General features: G+C 46.1%; 1 long non-coding RNA gene across 1 annotated transcript; it reads right to left on the bottom strand.

Annotated features, from left to right (window-relative positions):
• Positions 1–4247: 4247 nt before the first annotated feature.
• Positions 4248–6260, bottom strand: LOC128778352 (uncharacterized). Its single transcript, XR_008423951.1, has 3 exons — positions 6155–6260; positions 5780–5956; positions 4248–4413 (listed from the first exon to the last, which is right to left on the bottom strand). It is a non-coding gene; the product is annotated as an uncharacterized LOC128778352 (long non-coding RNA).
• Positions 6261–15008: the final 8748 nt, after the last annotated feature.

Genomic DNA, 15008 nt, shown 5'->3' with positions numbered 1-15008 from the left:
TATTACTAAAATTCCTATACAACCCAAAGCAGTCTACAGATTTAATGCAATGCCTATCAAAATACCAACAGCATGTTTTCACAGAATTAGAACACTTAATAAAGTTTGTATGAAACCACAAAAAACCTTGAATAGCCAAAGCAATCTTGAAAAAGAAAAGAAAAGCTAAAAGTATCACAATCACAGATCTCAAGATACACTACAAAGCTATAGTAATCAAAACGGTATGGTACTGGCACAAAAATAGACAAACGGATTAATAGAACAAAAATAGAGCCCAACAATAAATCCACAATGTATTTACAAATCCACAACATAGGAGGCAAGAATATGCAATGGGAAAAAGACAATCTCTTCAACAAATGGTGCTCAGAAAACTGGACAGCTACATGCAAAAGAATGTAAAACTGAACCACTTTCCACACCATGCACAAAAATTAACTCAAAATGGATTAAAGACCTAAATGTGAGGCCTGAAACCATAAAATTCCTAGAAGAGAGCTCAGGCAGTAATTTTGATGTCAGTTGTAGAAATATTTTTCTAGCTATGTCTCCTTTGGCAAGAGAAACAAAAGGAAAATTAAACTACTGGGCCTACATCACTAAAAATAAAAAAGAATAAAAAGCTTCTAGACAGTAGAAGAAACCATCAACAAAATGACAACCCACCGAATAGGAGAAAGTATTTGCAAATGATATATCCAATAAGGGTTAATATCCAAAATATATGAAGAACTTACACAACTCAACACATACACACACACACACACACACACACACACACACACACACACACCAAAAAAACAAATAATCCAATTAAAAATGGGCAGAAAAAAAAATGGGCAGAAGACATAAACAAACATTTTTCCAAAGAAGACATAGAGATAAGGGCACCTGGGTGGCTCAGTCGGTTAAGCGTCCACCTTTGGCTCAGGTCATGATCTCACAGCTCATGAGTTCAAGCCCTGCATCGGTCTCTGTGCTGACAGCTGCGAGCCTGGAGCCTGCTTCAGATTCTGTGTCTCCCTCTCTCTCTGCCCCTCCCCTGCTCATGCTCTGTCTCTCAAAAATAAATAAATGTTAAGACAAAAAATTTTAAATAAAAGGTGATGGCTAAATGGATGATGAGGACGACAACAGAGGGAGAGCATGAGTTCACTTCCGGAAATGTGGAATGCCATGGGATATCCAGATGGACGAATCCAGTAAACATGGAGAAGGGCTGGGGTAAAGATGAGTCTATGGAAGCCATCCGTGAGCCGGTGAAAGCTGATGCCATGAGAACAAACAAACTTAAGGAGAGAATGCTTGGAGCAGCAGCCCTGAAATCCATGAACCCTGGGGAGCCTCAACATTTAAAGGCTAGAAGGCTCTTTAAAAAAATAAATAAATACATATGCACACATACACACACACATAAATTTAGTGGTGCCAAGTGTTACATATCCAATAATAGAGGCTAATATTTCCAAGCACTTATTAAGTGCTACGTACTATTCTAAAAGCTTTGGGGATACTAGTTCACAGAATCCTTACAAAGTTCCCATGAGGTAGACACTATCCCCACTTGACAAATAAGAAAACTAGCCCGTCCCCATCCCATGGCTCGTAAGAGGCAGTGTAGGGATACAAAGCCAGGCAGTCTAACTTCACAGCTGGCACTTACGACCACCAGACTGTACTGTCTTCCTCAGTAATGTCTGACATTTTTTGAGCACTCAATATATGTCAGGCACTGCTCTGCATTCTGACTTCATCCTCACAAGAACCTTCTTAGAGAGAGTACCTTTATTACCCCTGTTGCAGAGATGGGACAACTGGATCACAGCACAGTTGCCCAGGATCACAGGCTGATAGAACCGTAAAGGCAAAGTAGCCCCAGGGGATGCGTGGGTGCCTCAGTTGGTTAAGCAGCCAACTTTGGCTCAGGTCATGATCTCCCGATGCATGAGTTCAAGCCCCGCATCGGGCTCTGTGCTGACAGCTCAGAGCCTGGAGCCTCCTTCAAATTCTGTAATCTCCCTCTCTCTCTGACCCTCCCCTGCTCACGCTGTCTCTCTCTGTCTCTCAAAAATGAACAAACATTAAAAAAAAAAAAATTGTTTTTAAAGAAAGTAGACCCATTCCTGAGGAAATTAATTTTTTTAACATTTATTCATTTTTGAGAGACAGACACGGAGTGTGAGCAGGGGTGAGGCAGAGAGACAGACAGACAGACAAACAGAATCCAAAACAGGCTCCAGGCTCTGCACTGTCAGCACAGAGCCCAACATGGGGCTCAAACCCACAAACCATGAGATCATGACCTGAGCTGAAGTGGGACGCTCAACCGACTGAGCCACCCAGGCATCCCACCATTCCTGAGGAAATTAAAGCACGATCAGTCAGCACTTGGTGGATCAAAGTGAGTGAACAAGAATCCTAATCAAAGTGAAATGTAGAAATAAAAACTCAGAGCTTGATGAAAATTAGAGAATTCTGAAATGTCCGTGTTGGAAGAGGCCTGGGACATCAGTGCCGCTCAGCGAATGCCAGGTCCACGGTGCAACTCACTGTACTCCCTGGCCCCCTGTGCTTGCATGGGCCTGGAAGGAATCATGAGGGGAACCGTGAGAGGACATGGCACCTGTCACTCCCAGGCCACGTGACTGCCAGTGAGAGACCCCCTACCCAGAGTGCTCTCCTTTGCCACTTTCCATCCCAGCACTCTGCAGCAACAGAAACTGGCTACGCCGTCTCCCCGAGCCCCAGAGCAAGGAGACACAGAAAGGAGCCCGTGCTGACCCACAGTGGACATGCGGCATGAATGAGACACAAACCTGGCTGACACAAAGCCTTAAATGTGATCTGGATAGGGAAACCGAGGGCCAAAAGGAAAGAGATCTGCCCAGCATCACAGAGCTGACTACCTACAAGAACCCAGGGGCAAGATTCCCAGCCACACACACCACCCCCCCCACCGCTTCCCCTCCAGTCGTCTTTCCTTTAGACCTGACCGAGCACGTCACACATCTCGCAGGTCACTGCCCCTCTAACCTGAAGCACATTCTGCTTCTGTGAATTAATGCCAAGTCTGAATTAAACACATCATCGCCTCATTTTTACAAACTGTCTCCTCGTGCAACGCACGCAGAACTGCGTCTTCTCAGGAGATAGCGGGAGACGTCGAGGGGGGTCCGGAGGGGGAGCGGAGGGAAACCTGTTCCGTTATTTATAGAATCGAGGCTAATTTAATTAAGTTTTGACAGAAAGGGCTCAATTTCGCAGACAGTTGCCACCCGTTTCTCCTGCAGTCTGGATTTCCTTGCAGTAACTGACTCCACTCCATCTTCCTCTTTGATGTATGAGGCTATAAAACAGGGAGTGAGCAAATCACCTTCGAAGAGGCCTTTTGTCATTGCAATAACTAGAAGTAATTTACGGGCACCTGGAATTTGGGTTCTCTGTCTCCCACTCGGCAACAGACCGAAATCACAATCTGGAGGCTGGCAGCCAATCAGAAGGTCAAAGTGACTCTGAAATGTATCAGTCTTCTAGAATCTAGGGTAAGAAACAGCAATGCCCACACTCAGCACTGAAACCATCAGCAAAGATTTTAGACTCAGGCTGCCTTTTGGGTATTTGGGACTTACCTCCCCTATGGGGTGTCCTGGGATACCCTCCCCTATCCTCATCACCATCCATGTCCCTGCCATCCTTCACGACCCAGTTTAATTGCTGCCTCTTCCAGGAAGCCCTCCCTGACTACCCTAGCCCAGACATGTGTACTGTATGCTCTGACTACAATTATACTGGCACCTTTCACATTCTCACCTGGCTCATGCTCTTTATGTATGCAGGTCTGGACTCTATAGATCATGTTTCTGTAGACACAGGTTTCACGTCACCTGCCACTGATCAGTTAGTAGTGGCTGCCCTAGAGAGCCACAGCAACACCTCTCAGCCTGCATCTGGGCTCAGTGGTTAAGAGTGTAAATTAGGGGCACCTGTGTGGCTCAGCCGGTTAAGAGTTCAACTCTTGGTTTCAGCTCAGGACATGATTTCACGGTTTGTGAGTTAGAGCCCTGCACTGGGCTCTGTCCTGATGGTGTTGAGCCTGCTTGGGATTCTCCCTCTCTTTCTCTGCCCCTCAAGCATTCTCTCTATCTCTCTCTCTCTACCTCTCTCTCTCTCCCTCCCTGCTTGCACTCTCTCTCAAAATAAATAAATAAACTTTAAAAAAAAAAAGAGTGTAAACTGGGGCACCAGATAGCTCAGTTGGTTAAGTGTCCACCTCTTGATTTCAGCTCAGGTCATGATCCCATGGTCCTGGGACTGAGCCCCGCATCGGGCTCAGCACTGGGTGTGGAGCCTGATTAGGATTCTCTCTCTCTCTTTCCCTCTGCCTCTCTCCCCCATTCATACACCCTCTCTCTAAAAAGAGGAAAAAAGAAAAAAAAGTGTAATTATTGATTAGCAAAGTCTTGCCACAGGCATGGCCAGGTAGAGAAGGAAAATATATGGCATATGTCTGCCCTCTTTGCTATATACAGTAATGTACAAGTCCATAATGAAAACTTGCTCATGTTCCCAGGAACATTTGCATAGGTACACAAAGCATGCCAAAAATTATTTGAAGAATAAGTATTTCCCATTTTAACAATGACCTAACTTTAATGCAGTCATCATATGTATTCTAATTATAATTCTTTCAAACAGTTCTTAATACACATATGTGTAGGGGCGCCTGGGTGGCTCAGTCGGTAAAGCATCCGACTTCCACTCAGGTCATGATCTTGCGGTTTGTGAGTTCGAGTCCCGCGTCGGGCTCTGTGCTGACAGCTCAGAGCCTGGAGCCTGTTTCAGATTCTGGGTCTCCCTCTCTCTGACCCTCCCCCGCTCATGCTCTGTCTCTCTCTGTCTCAAAAATAAATAAACGTTAAAAAAAAAAATACACATATGTGTAGACCAGACTCCCCTCAGAAGTTTTTCCAAAGCTAGAATTTGCATGAGGGATGGCTTTCGATAGACCAACCACCTAACGTTTCTGAATCTGAAAATATTAACAGCTTTAAAACGCCTGGCATCTGTACAGTAACTAACGATTTTCAAAGGTTTTGTATCTCGTTCCTCATCTGATGACAATGTGGGTTTCATGAGGTAACGAGTTACTTCTACTTTACAGCTTTGAAACAATTCGTTTAGTAGCATAATGATTAGACAGGACCAGAAAAGGTAACCCAGCAAACATTAACCAATCCCCCATAAAGCAAAACAAGCAATTCAGGTTGAGGCCAGTGTTTCCTATTTTTTACCCCCCACAGAACACTGTGGTTTTTTGTGATCAAGTAAATTTGGAAAACATCACCAGGTGTCCCTACGGTAGGACTTCTCGGAAGCTTCTACGACACTAACGCACTTGGTGAACTGCACAGAGCGCCCTCAACATGAAATATTTCCTCCCTATTTGACTCTAGAACCCCTTTAACAAAAAGCATTTGAGTCCTCCATAACCTTTTAGGAAATGTTTGCCTTTTAGGAAATGACTCCTCTCCCCACATTCATAAAGTTACCAGCAGGGGCGCTAGAAGGACAGCAGGCTAGTTAAGAGCAGGGGCTCTAGGATCCAACTGGGTTCAAGTTCTGGCTCCAGCACTTACTGACTTACTAGCTGTGACCTTGGGTGAGTCACTGAGCCCCCCAGCCTCACTTCCCTGCCTGTAACACGCAGATTCTAGCAGGGCCTGTCCCCTCGGGCTCTCAGGAAGACTGGGTGAAAGGAGGCAGCGGGACGGTTTACCTCATATGGGCACTCGATAAATGGCGACTGACATTATTGTCAGTGAGGAGGAAGGTCAGAGTAGAATCTATTTAAAAACAGAACAAAGCGTCACAGGTTGGGCTCCACAGGAAGCAGACTTCAAAATGGAGTTTCGAGCGCAGGAGGTTTATCGAGGAGTGCTCCTGAGGTCGACCTCTGTAGAAGGGAAGGGAGGGGTGGGAAGGGAGAGACGGCGGAGCTGTGATGTGGCCCAACAACAGCCAGCCCCACGGGGAGAGATGCAGAGCTAAACTGACCCTTCAGAACCGTCCCCGGTTGGGCTGGGAAGACTGGGCCTTTATAACCCCATGTGGATCAATCGCTGGATATGGGTCACCCCAAGGAAGGCCTCACCTTGGGCAAGAGGACTCCTCACAACTCAGGCAGTCAGTCCCTCAAGGGGCCGCCAGCACTGCCAACAGCTGGGACAAGTCCTCTACCTCCTCAGAGGGGCGTCTGAGCAGGGCACCCACGCACTGACATGCAGTGTCCACCATGCAAAAAAAAAAAAAAAAAAAAAAAAGAATCAAAAAAAAAAAGAAAACAAAACAAAACAGAAAACAAAGCAAAAGCTTCCTCTGACCCTCTGGGAAGGAAAAAGGGCATTCTGCAGACATCAACCAAATCTAGTCATTTATTTGTTCATCATTTATTAATGCCTACCATATGCCAGGCCCCAGGGCTTAGGGCTTATGAATCAGGTCCTGATTCTATAGCAATAATAATAATAATGTTTTCTCCTGACTTTTTTAAGGCGTGAAAATAAAGACGGGGTAACAGAGAAGGAAGAGCTATCGAATCACTTGAAGCCAGGATGTATTCTCAGGCGATCAGTCACCTGTCAGCCCGGTATGAAAAGGTGTTAATTTGAATGAAGAAAGGGACACAGCCATTTTTTTCCCCACAGCAATACATCAAGCTGTTCTCCCGGTGACTTAGCGTGCTTGGCAAACTGTGTGCACTGCACAAAATTGAATTCCCAGGTTTGGGGAAGCCTGGGCAGGCTTGAGGTACATGAGGATTTATGGCTTTGAGGTACTTAAAATGCCTCCCACTGAATTTGTTGTGACCTTCTCCCCCTGCCCGTGGCCCCAAGTTAAACACAGCCTGGGGCTGAGCAAAGGTTAACAGCACAGCAAATCAAGCCAAAGCAGCCCCAAGGAGACAGGTCCCTGTGAGATGCAGGGAAGGTCCTTTGTGTCCCTGAAAGGCTGGGCTGCATTCCTCTCTCCCCAGGAGGCTTCAGTCCTCAGTGACCACCCTGCTCTCAGTCTCCTCTCAATCTCTCCTTCTGGTCACCCAACGTTCTCTCTAGTGGCCCATGGCGCACTGTTCTCCTTCAGAATCAGATGACTCTCGCTCTTCCCACCGAACTTCTTACCTGCTTATGTCTAGTCTTCCCAAGAGGCCAGCAAGCGAGTCTGCACCTAACATTTCACATTTGCATAGCACTGTAATTTACGACCTGCTTCTGGGGCCCACAACCAGCCGAGAGGCAGGCACTGCCTCTCGAAGCAAGGGCACTGAGGCCCACGGCGGCACAGTGACTTGCCCAAGGTCACAGAGCAAACCGGCAGGACATAAGCCAGGCCCTCTCTGCCACAAAATGGCCCCACTCGCTGCCTCTCAGCCATGCCTTGGCAGTGTGCCTTATACTTAGTAGGACAAGCAATCCAGGTCCTGCACTGGGGGGATTGCCTGGGCATCACAGCAGGAATGGCCAGTCTCCCAGAGGAAGCTCATGTCTGCACCTCTTGCAAATTTATTATCCACATCGAACACACCTGGGGAAGCCAAAGTTGGGGTTTTTTTTTCCCTCCTCTTTGTATTGCTATCAAGCCAAAGCAACAGATGAAAATTTTGAAATAAAACAACAGATTTTTTTTTTAATTTCACCATCTCAAGTGAACTTAGGGAATTATCATCCTGCAAAATGGAATATTTTTCTTGTCAGTTAAATTTCTTGTTTTAAAATCTTCCCAAGCATATTTTTTTAAGTTTTATTCTTTTTGTTTTGAGACAGAGAGAGAGAGAGAGAGATAGTGAGGCTGAGGGAGGGGAAGAGAGAGAGGGAGAGAGAGAATCCCAAGCAGGCTCCGAGCTGTCAGCTCAGAGCCTGACGTGGGGCTCAAACCCACAAACCGTGAGATCATGACCTGAGCCAAAATCAGACCCTTGACTGACTGAGCCCCCCAGGCAACCCTCCCAAGCATAATTTCAAGACTGAGCTCTTGGCAGGTGTCTACTCTACACCTCTTTCACTTATGCAGATGCCCACGGAGCACCTGCAGTGGGGAGGTGCTGTGCTAAGTGCTGAGAACCAGGCTGGCAAGATCCCTGTCCTCAGGGCGTCTTACATGTTTCATAGGCTTATTAAACAGGTAAGTACAGGGCAGGATTTAGAAACATTGCTCTTTGTAACCCTGTTGGTGGGAGTTTAAAATAGTACAACCTTTATGAAGAGCAATTCTGGCAGTGGCTATGGAAATTTTAAATGTGAATAGCTGAGGACCCCAGCAGATGCAAAACAAAGCAAACTACACTAAAACAGCAGATACTAATGCAAGGGCAGAAAGTTATCAGTATAAAAATATTCGTTTCAACATTGTCAGTAATAGCAAAAAAAAAAAGAAGAAGAAGAAGGAAGGACAGGGAGAGAGGAAGAAAACAAAAGAGGAGGAGGATGGTTTAAAATATTATGGTACGTTTATACCATTGATTGCTAGGGAGTCAATAAATATGAGGCATGTATCTGTATTGACTTGAGAAAATGTTTATAAAATAGGCTAAGTGAGGGCGCCTGGGTGAGTCAGTCAGTTAAGCATCCGACTTTGGCTCAGGTCATGATCTCACAGTCTGTGTGTTTGAGCCCGGTGTCGGGTGAACACAGCCCCATTCGGGGCTCCACACTCTCCCTCTGTCCCTCCCTCTACCCTCTGCACTTCACTCACTCCTGCTCTCTCTCTCTCTCACTCTCTCAAAAATAAATAAATAAAATTAAATAAATAAATAAATATATATATATATATATATATATATATATATATACACACACACACACACACATATATATATATGCGCTAAGTGAAAACAAGCAATTTGGAAAACAATGTATACACTGGACATATCTGTATACGAAGATATGTGGATATACCTACACAGGCATGTATGTACAATGAATGTGTACATAGTAAACTCAAAGGGGAAAAAAAACAAACAAGGATACAGACCAAACTGTTGTCAGTGGATCTCTCTGAAGAGTAGAACAAGGATGGTTTAAATTGACAAACTTCTGAACTGTTTGTAAACTAACATTCATTATTTTTGTAATTTTGAAAACCCAGTTTAGTAAAATAAAGAGCACTAAATGCTCTGACCGGGGAAGAAGAGAGGGCTATTTCCGACCACCAAGTAGGAGTGAGTCACCCTCACTTCTTGTCATTTTCATAGGCTTATCCCACAGTCTCCAACACGCCCCAGCAAGTCCCCAAGCATCCTGCGATTTATAACCCCACCTAGTGGCAGACGGGTGAATGTTAGGCGCCCAAACCATTAGAGAAATACCGTTTTGCAAAAGGAGGACGCATGTGACGGACTTCATAGCTAAATGCCACACAATGACTAGTGACAAAAGGGGCCCTAGAGAGCCCTGCTTACCTCACGGGTCATTGAGAGAAGAAACTGAGCCGAGTATGTGTAGAGGCTATGATTCCCAGTTCATGCACTCACGTGTGCAAGAAACACAATTTCTTTTATTATTTTTTTTAACGTTTATTTATTTCTGAGAGCGAGACAGAGCAGGAGTGGGGGAGGGACAGAGAGAGAGGGAGACACAGAATCAGAAGCAGGTTCCAGGCTCTGAGCTGTCATCACAGAGCCCAACCCGAGGCTCCAACTCACAAACTGAGATCATGACAAAAGTCAGAGGCTTAACTTACTGAGCCACCCAGGTGCCCCTCTTTTATTTTTATAACTCAGCTAAACTTGCATTTTGAGTTCTTACTCTGCCAAGATAACAGAAACTTACTTTCGTCAACACAGTACCCCTGGCTCTATCTCCACCATCACTCCCAATACACACGGTTTACCCACAAATAACACCAGGATCATGCCAAAGTTCACACGTGGGGTCTCCGTGGGCCAAGGTGCTGGGAGTGGGATCAGGTCTACACAGGATTCCTCAAGATGCCTGGGGCTTCGCACTCAGCTTCTTCAGGCCCTGCAACCTCCCCCTTGCTTCCCAGTGGGGCCCTCTCTGCGTGGCCTGCCCTGCCTCTCCAACAAGCCTAGCTGCCCCAGTGGCTCCCCTGCTCCTCCCTTCCTGGCACTGAGCCCAGGGGGCAGGGGGCAGGACGTCTCTTTCCCAGACCCACAGAGCAAACACACTGCTCTTATCGCTTCTCCATGCCACAGGACATCTTTCCAGTCTGAACAGGGCTGCTGGGGGCAGATGTAAATCCCTCTGTCTTCCCACACACCCCGAAGTCAGTGGAGGGGAGCACAAAAACCTAGAAGCTCCGCCTCACCCTCCTCCCCTGAGGTGAGGAAGCTCAGTGCTGGGCAGGGACAGGCAGGCTTCGGGGATGGGGAGGAGGGAAAAGAGAAGGGGAAAAAAGAAGCAGCTAAGTGCCACGTGCAAATGTGGTAGCATTGGAGTTAAAGGTTTGGTGATTGACATATGATTGTCTAGGTCTGAATGCCCGTTTTAGCACTTGCTAGCAGTGGTCAAATAATTCCACTTTTCTTCAAGGATGAGCTATCATCCTATCTCCCTTCGTGGTCCATTGTGGGAAGTCAGTGAGATAAAGGGATACAGGTACTGAATCAGTCTTTTCCTTCCCCCTCCACTTACAAATAAAGGCTGAAACTTGACAGTGACCCATTGTAATTCAATTCAGAGTGCTTTACACACCACCTCTGCCTAAAGGTGGAAAATGTCCACTGTCTCAGCATGAACATCATGCTGACATCACTTATTCTTCTGAAAGATCCGACAGAGAGCAATGTCAACTTCTTTAGCTGAGACTCTAAAAGGAGTTTGCAGGCCAATGTCTCTTCAGGAATTGTAACTTTTCCCAAGGCTGAGAGAAGCAATCGTTGGAACTGATGGCAATATCTACTCAAAGCCTCCTCAGGGCTTAATCTCAAAAGCCTGGCTCAGAAAAGGCTTCAGAGAGATATATCCTATGAAGCTTTGAACCAAGGGACACGCCTCTCCCTAAACAGATAAAGGCAATGGTTTTCCCAACTTCAACATGCATGGGACTCCTGGGAAAGCTTCTGTAGGTCTGGGGTAGGGACCATGAATCTGCATTTCTAACAAGTTCCCAGGTAATTCTGATGTGGTCAGTGGGAGACCATTCTCTGAGAACGAGTGGATTAATGAAAAACACAGTTCAATACAAGGGCCAAGAGGAACAGTAAAGTAAGAGGGATTTGCGTCTGTAACTCATTCTCCCTAGGGTACACTTACAGATATCTTACAGGACAGAATGCAAGGATCTTTGGCACACTTGCTCAAGAACAGGTCTTACATTTATTAATACTCATCATTGCCATTAGAATGGCAAATGTTTTAAGGCTGGTGCCCAGGGAATTTCAGGCCTCAATGGGAAGAGTTTCTCCTCTATCCCCCCAAATACCACTCCATACAAACCACCCGGCCAGGACCAGGAAAGCCATTTGTCCTCTAAATTCTACATACACATTTCCTCCTACCCATGCTCTGGAGTTTAAGATTGTGCCCCCAGCTCACTCTCATCCCTTCTGTGGATTGGTCCCTTCTTCCAGACTCAGCAGGGCAAGGCAGCCACTGAACCAGTCATCTGCCAGCTCTCAAGAGTTATCTCATCTAGAAAAGAACCCCAGTCCATGGGACAGGGTGGGAGCCATCTGGCACTACTCACCACCATTTCTTATTAGACCAGGAATGACCAGACCTGGCCCAGGCCAATCAGATTCACTCCTGGGAATGTGAAATCAAGATTCAGAGGCATCTAGTCAATATCTGAAATTAGCTAGACTGATAATTATGAGGTAGCCCAAATTCACCAGATAGCCTGAGGAGAAGAAACTAACCCACAGCAAAAAGAACAAAGTAACTATGCCCAGGTGGAAAGCGAACTGACAAGCCTGACCGGGTGGCATTCAAGACCCCGATTTTATCTCTTCCTGAGACCTTCCTCACGCCCACCCGTGGGTTCCACGTGACATTTGGCGTCTTTACGTTAATTGCCCTTTTCTACTTAAGTTAGCTCCGGTCAGAATTACTCAACCAACTGTTGGCTGAGCGCCTAAGCTGAGCCAGGGGCTGCCCTTGGTGCTGGAAAGATGGCGGTATACACAACAGACCCATTCCTGATCCCACGGAGCTGACCTACAAACACTTTGTTATCTGCAACACAGGACCTGTAGTGTAGCCCCTACACCTGCCCCATTATAGGGAAATGCTCACACAGAAAGAAAAGTTATCAGAAAACATACACAGTTTATTGAATATCTACTATGTGCCAGGGACCTGCTAAGAGCTTTACATGCACCTGCTGTCAATGAGGCAGATACAATTATCATCTCCAGTTGCTCAAGGACACGCAGGATTCACACCTAGGTAGTCTGAATCTTCAGAGCCACTAAGAGATAAGAGAGAGAGAAAGATCCAGAACAAACACAGACACTGAGGGAAGGTGTGTGCACATGTGTGCATGCACACACACACACACACACACACACACACAGAATTCAGGCCAGCTACATGAGCACAGACTCAGGCATCCTGTTGTTCTTTGTCAGGTGCTGGCCTCTTCTTCATTTCTGCCCTACAAAGAGACAAAAATCAACCCCTCCCTCTTCTGAAATAACCTTGAGGAATAGCTGGGCTCTGTAATACTTTAATTGGACAAGAGCCTGCCAAATGTGCCCTCCCAAGAGCAGCAGGGATGCATTTCCACCTGCCCTGGATTGCATATGAATGCTCTTAAGAAATTCCAGAGAATCATTTGGAATGCTTTCCACCCGCAGGTCAGCACTTACCCACTGGATGCCTCCCTGGGAGCCCCATTCAGATTCCCTTTCAGTTCTGACCCAGTCTGCTCCTTGCAGATCCAGGAGAGCTGGAAGCAGCTCTGGTGGGCAGGAGTCTGGATCTCTCTGCCAACAGCCCCTCCCGGCTCAGGGTGGTGAGCAAAGCACGCAAGTATGGCCAAGGCTTTAAGCCCTGCTGAGCCTGGAGAGGACATGGGATTCTAAGAGGCAAATGTGGGAAGGTAGAGAGCAGAGAACCACTGTGTGCAACTCAGCATGCTTGTCTGTAAAGCTGGGATCCTCATACTGTCCTGCCTAGAAACCAATGTCATCTATCAAGCATGGGCAATGTGCTAAACACGTTTGCATATTATTTTAAAGATTTATTTTTATTTTTATTTATTTTTGAGAGAGAGACAGAGAATGAGCAGGGGAGGAGCAGAGAGAGAGGGGGACACAGAATCCGAAACAGGCTCCAGGCTCTGAGCCGTCAGCACAGAGCCGGATGTGGGGCTCGAACTCACGGACTGTGAGATCAGGACCTGAGCTGATGCTGGATGCTTAACTGACTGAGCCACCCAGGTGCCCCTGTTTCCATATTATTTTAAAGAACCCTAGTAGGTAGAGATGACGGTCCCATTTTAATAAGTGACAAAACTGAGGTTCCAAAAGATACAACTGTTTAAAAAAAAGAAAAGAAAGAAAGATAGAGCTGGTTCACACAGCCAGACCTGGTTCACATAACCAGCAAAGGCAGAACGGTCATGTTCCAAATTCCACCCTCTTAGCTGCAGGCTGGCTTCCCTTGACTTGTGTTTAAGAGAATAAAAGTGGCAGTGAAAGAGGAAAGGGCAAAGCCACCGACAGGTCTTCGTCTTCATAATGTGCCTGGCAGCGGCCCAGCCTGATCTGGCTGGAACTTGGCTTCCTCACCTCCCCTCCCCCACCTACCCCGCCACCCCTGAATTATCTCCTAACCCAGCTGCAGACTTCTTGGAAGCATTTTCAGAAACCTAAGACAAGAGGCTTAACCCCGGAACACCTCAGATGCCACCCAGTCCAGCAAGTTCACAGAGCTCTGGAACAAAGGCGCTGACAAATCCATATCCCATCATCGTGGCTAGAGATTTTTAAAAACAGAAATCTAAGATGTGCAGAGAGAATTGGGAAGAGGTATCAAAGTTTAGGCTTCAAATGCTTCTTGAAGGAACAATAGGAAATGTCTGCCTTAAAGCCCCTAAAGGTGGAGATTTATGATAAATTTGGGGAAACCTCTTTGAAATTCTTTGTCTGCCATGTCCCTGCTGCCAAGAATCACCTCACACTTTCCATTTCCTGTTTCCTGCTTGGCTCTCACACAGCTTCAGGGTGAGCAGTCTCTCCATTTGTCTGTCCTGAATTCTCAAGGTTCCCCGCACAAGAAAACAAAAACAGCCAAATACTATCTAGTCCTCTATGGAGAAATAAATCCTCGTAGACAGGTCAGAGAAACAGAAAGATACGCTCTATGTTTTTCCTGATTGTCTTTTTTATTTTCTGTCCAGTTTTTATTGAGATATAATTGACATGTAGCACAGGATATGTTTAAGGTGTGCAGCATACTGATTTGATTTACATATATTGTGAAATGATCACGTTGATAAGTTTAGTTAACATCCATCACCCCCTATAGACACAAAAAGGGCGAGAGCAAGAGCGAGAGAGAGAGAGAGAGAGAGAGAGCGAGCGAAATGCTTTTTCCCTTGTGTTAAGAACTCCTAGGATTTACTCTAACAACTTTCAAGTACACCCACAGAGTGTTGACCATAGCCATCATGTTGTGCTACTTATTTATCTTATAGCCAAGAATGTGTACCTTTCAACAACCTCCATCCAATTCCCCCTCTGACCGCCTGCCTAGAAAGACGTGCTTCGATCTTACATCACATCCGGCATGTTTCCAGTTACAGAAGAGTACAATCAACATCTCAGAGCTAACAGTGGCTCACATGTCAGCTGGGATCTCTCTGTACTTGTCATCCCGAGAAGTCAGAATGTAAGCTTGGTTAGGGCAGGCATTTTGCCCTTTTTTTTTCCTCACTGCTGTATCCTCAGTGCCTGGAGTAGTGCATTATCATTCTGCATCAAATATTTTTGAATAAATAAGATTGCCTCAATGCGCGCACACACACACACACACCAGCAGCAG

Source organism: Panthera pardus, unplaced genomic scaffold (assembly GCF_024362965.1).
Source record: "Panthera pardus isolate Hobbes unplaced genomic scaffold, ASM2436296v1 HiC_scaffold_2, whole genome shotgun sequence".
Taxonomy (NCBI): domain Eukaryota; kingdom Metazoa; phylum Chordata; class Mammalia; order Carnivora; family Felidae; genus Panthera; species Panthera pardus.
Note: the sequence above shows the minus strand (reverse complement) of the source record. Positions and strands in the feature narration are given on the sequence as shown.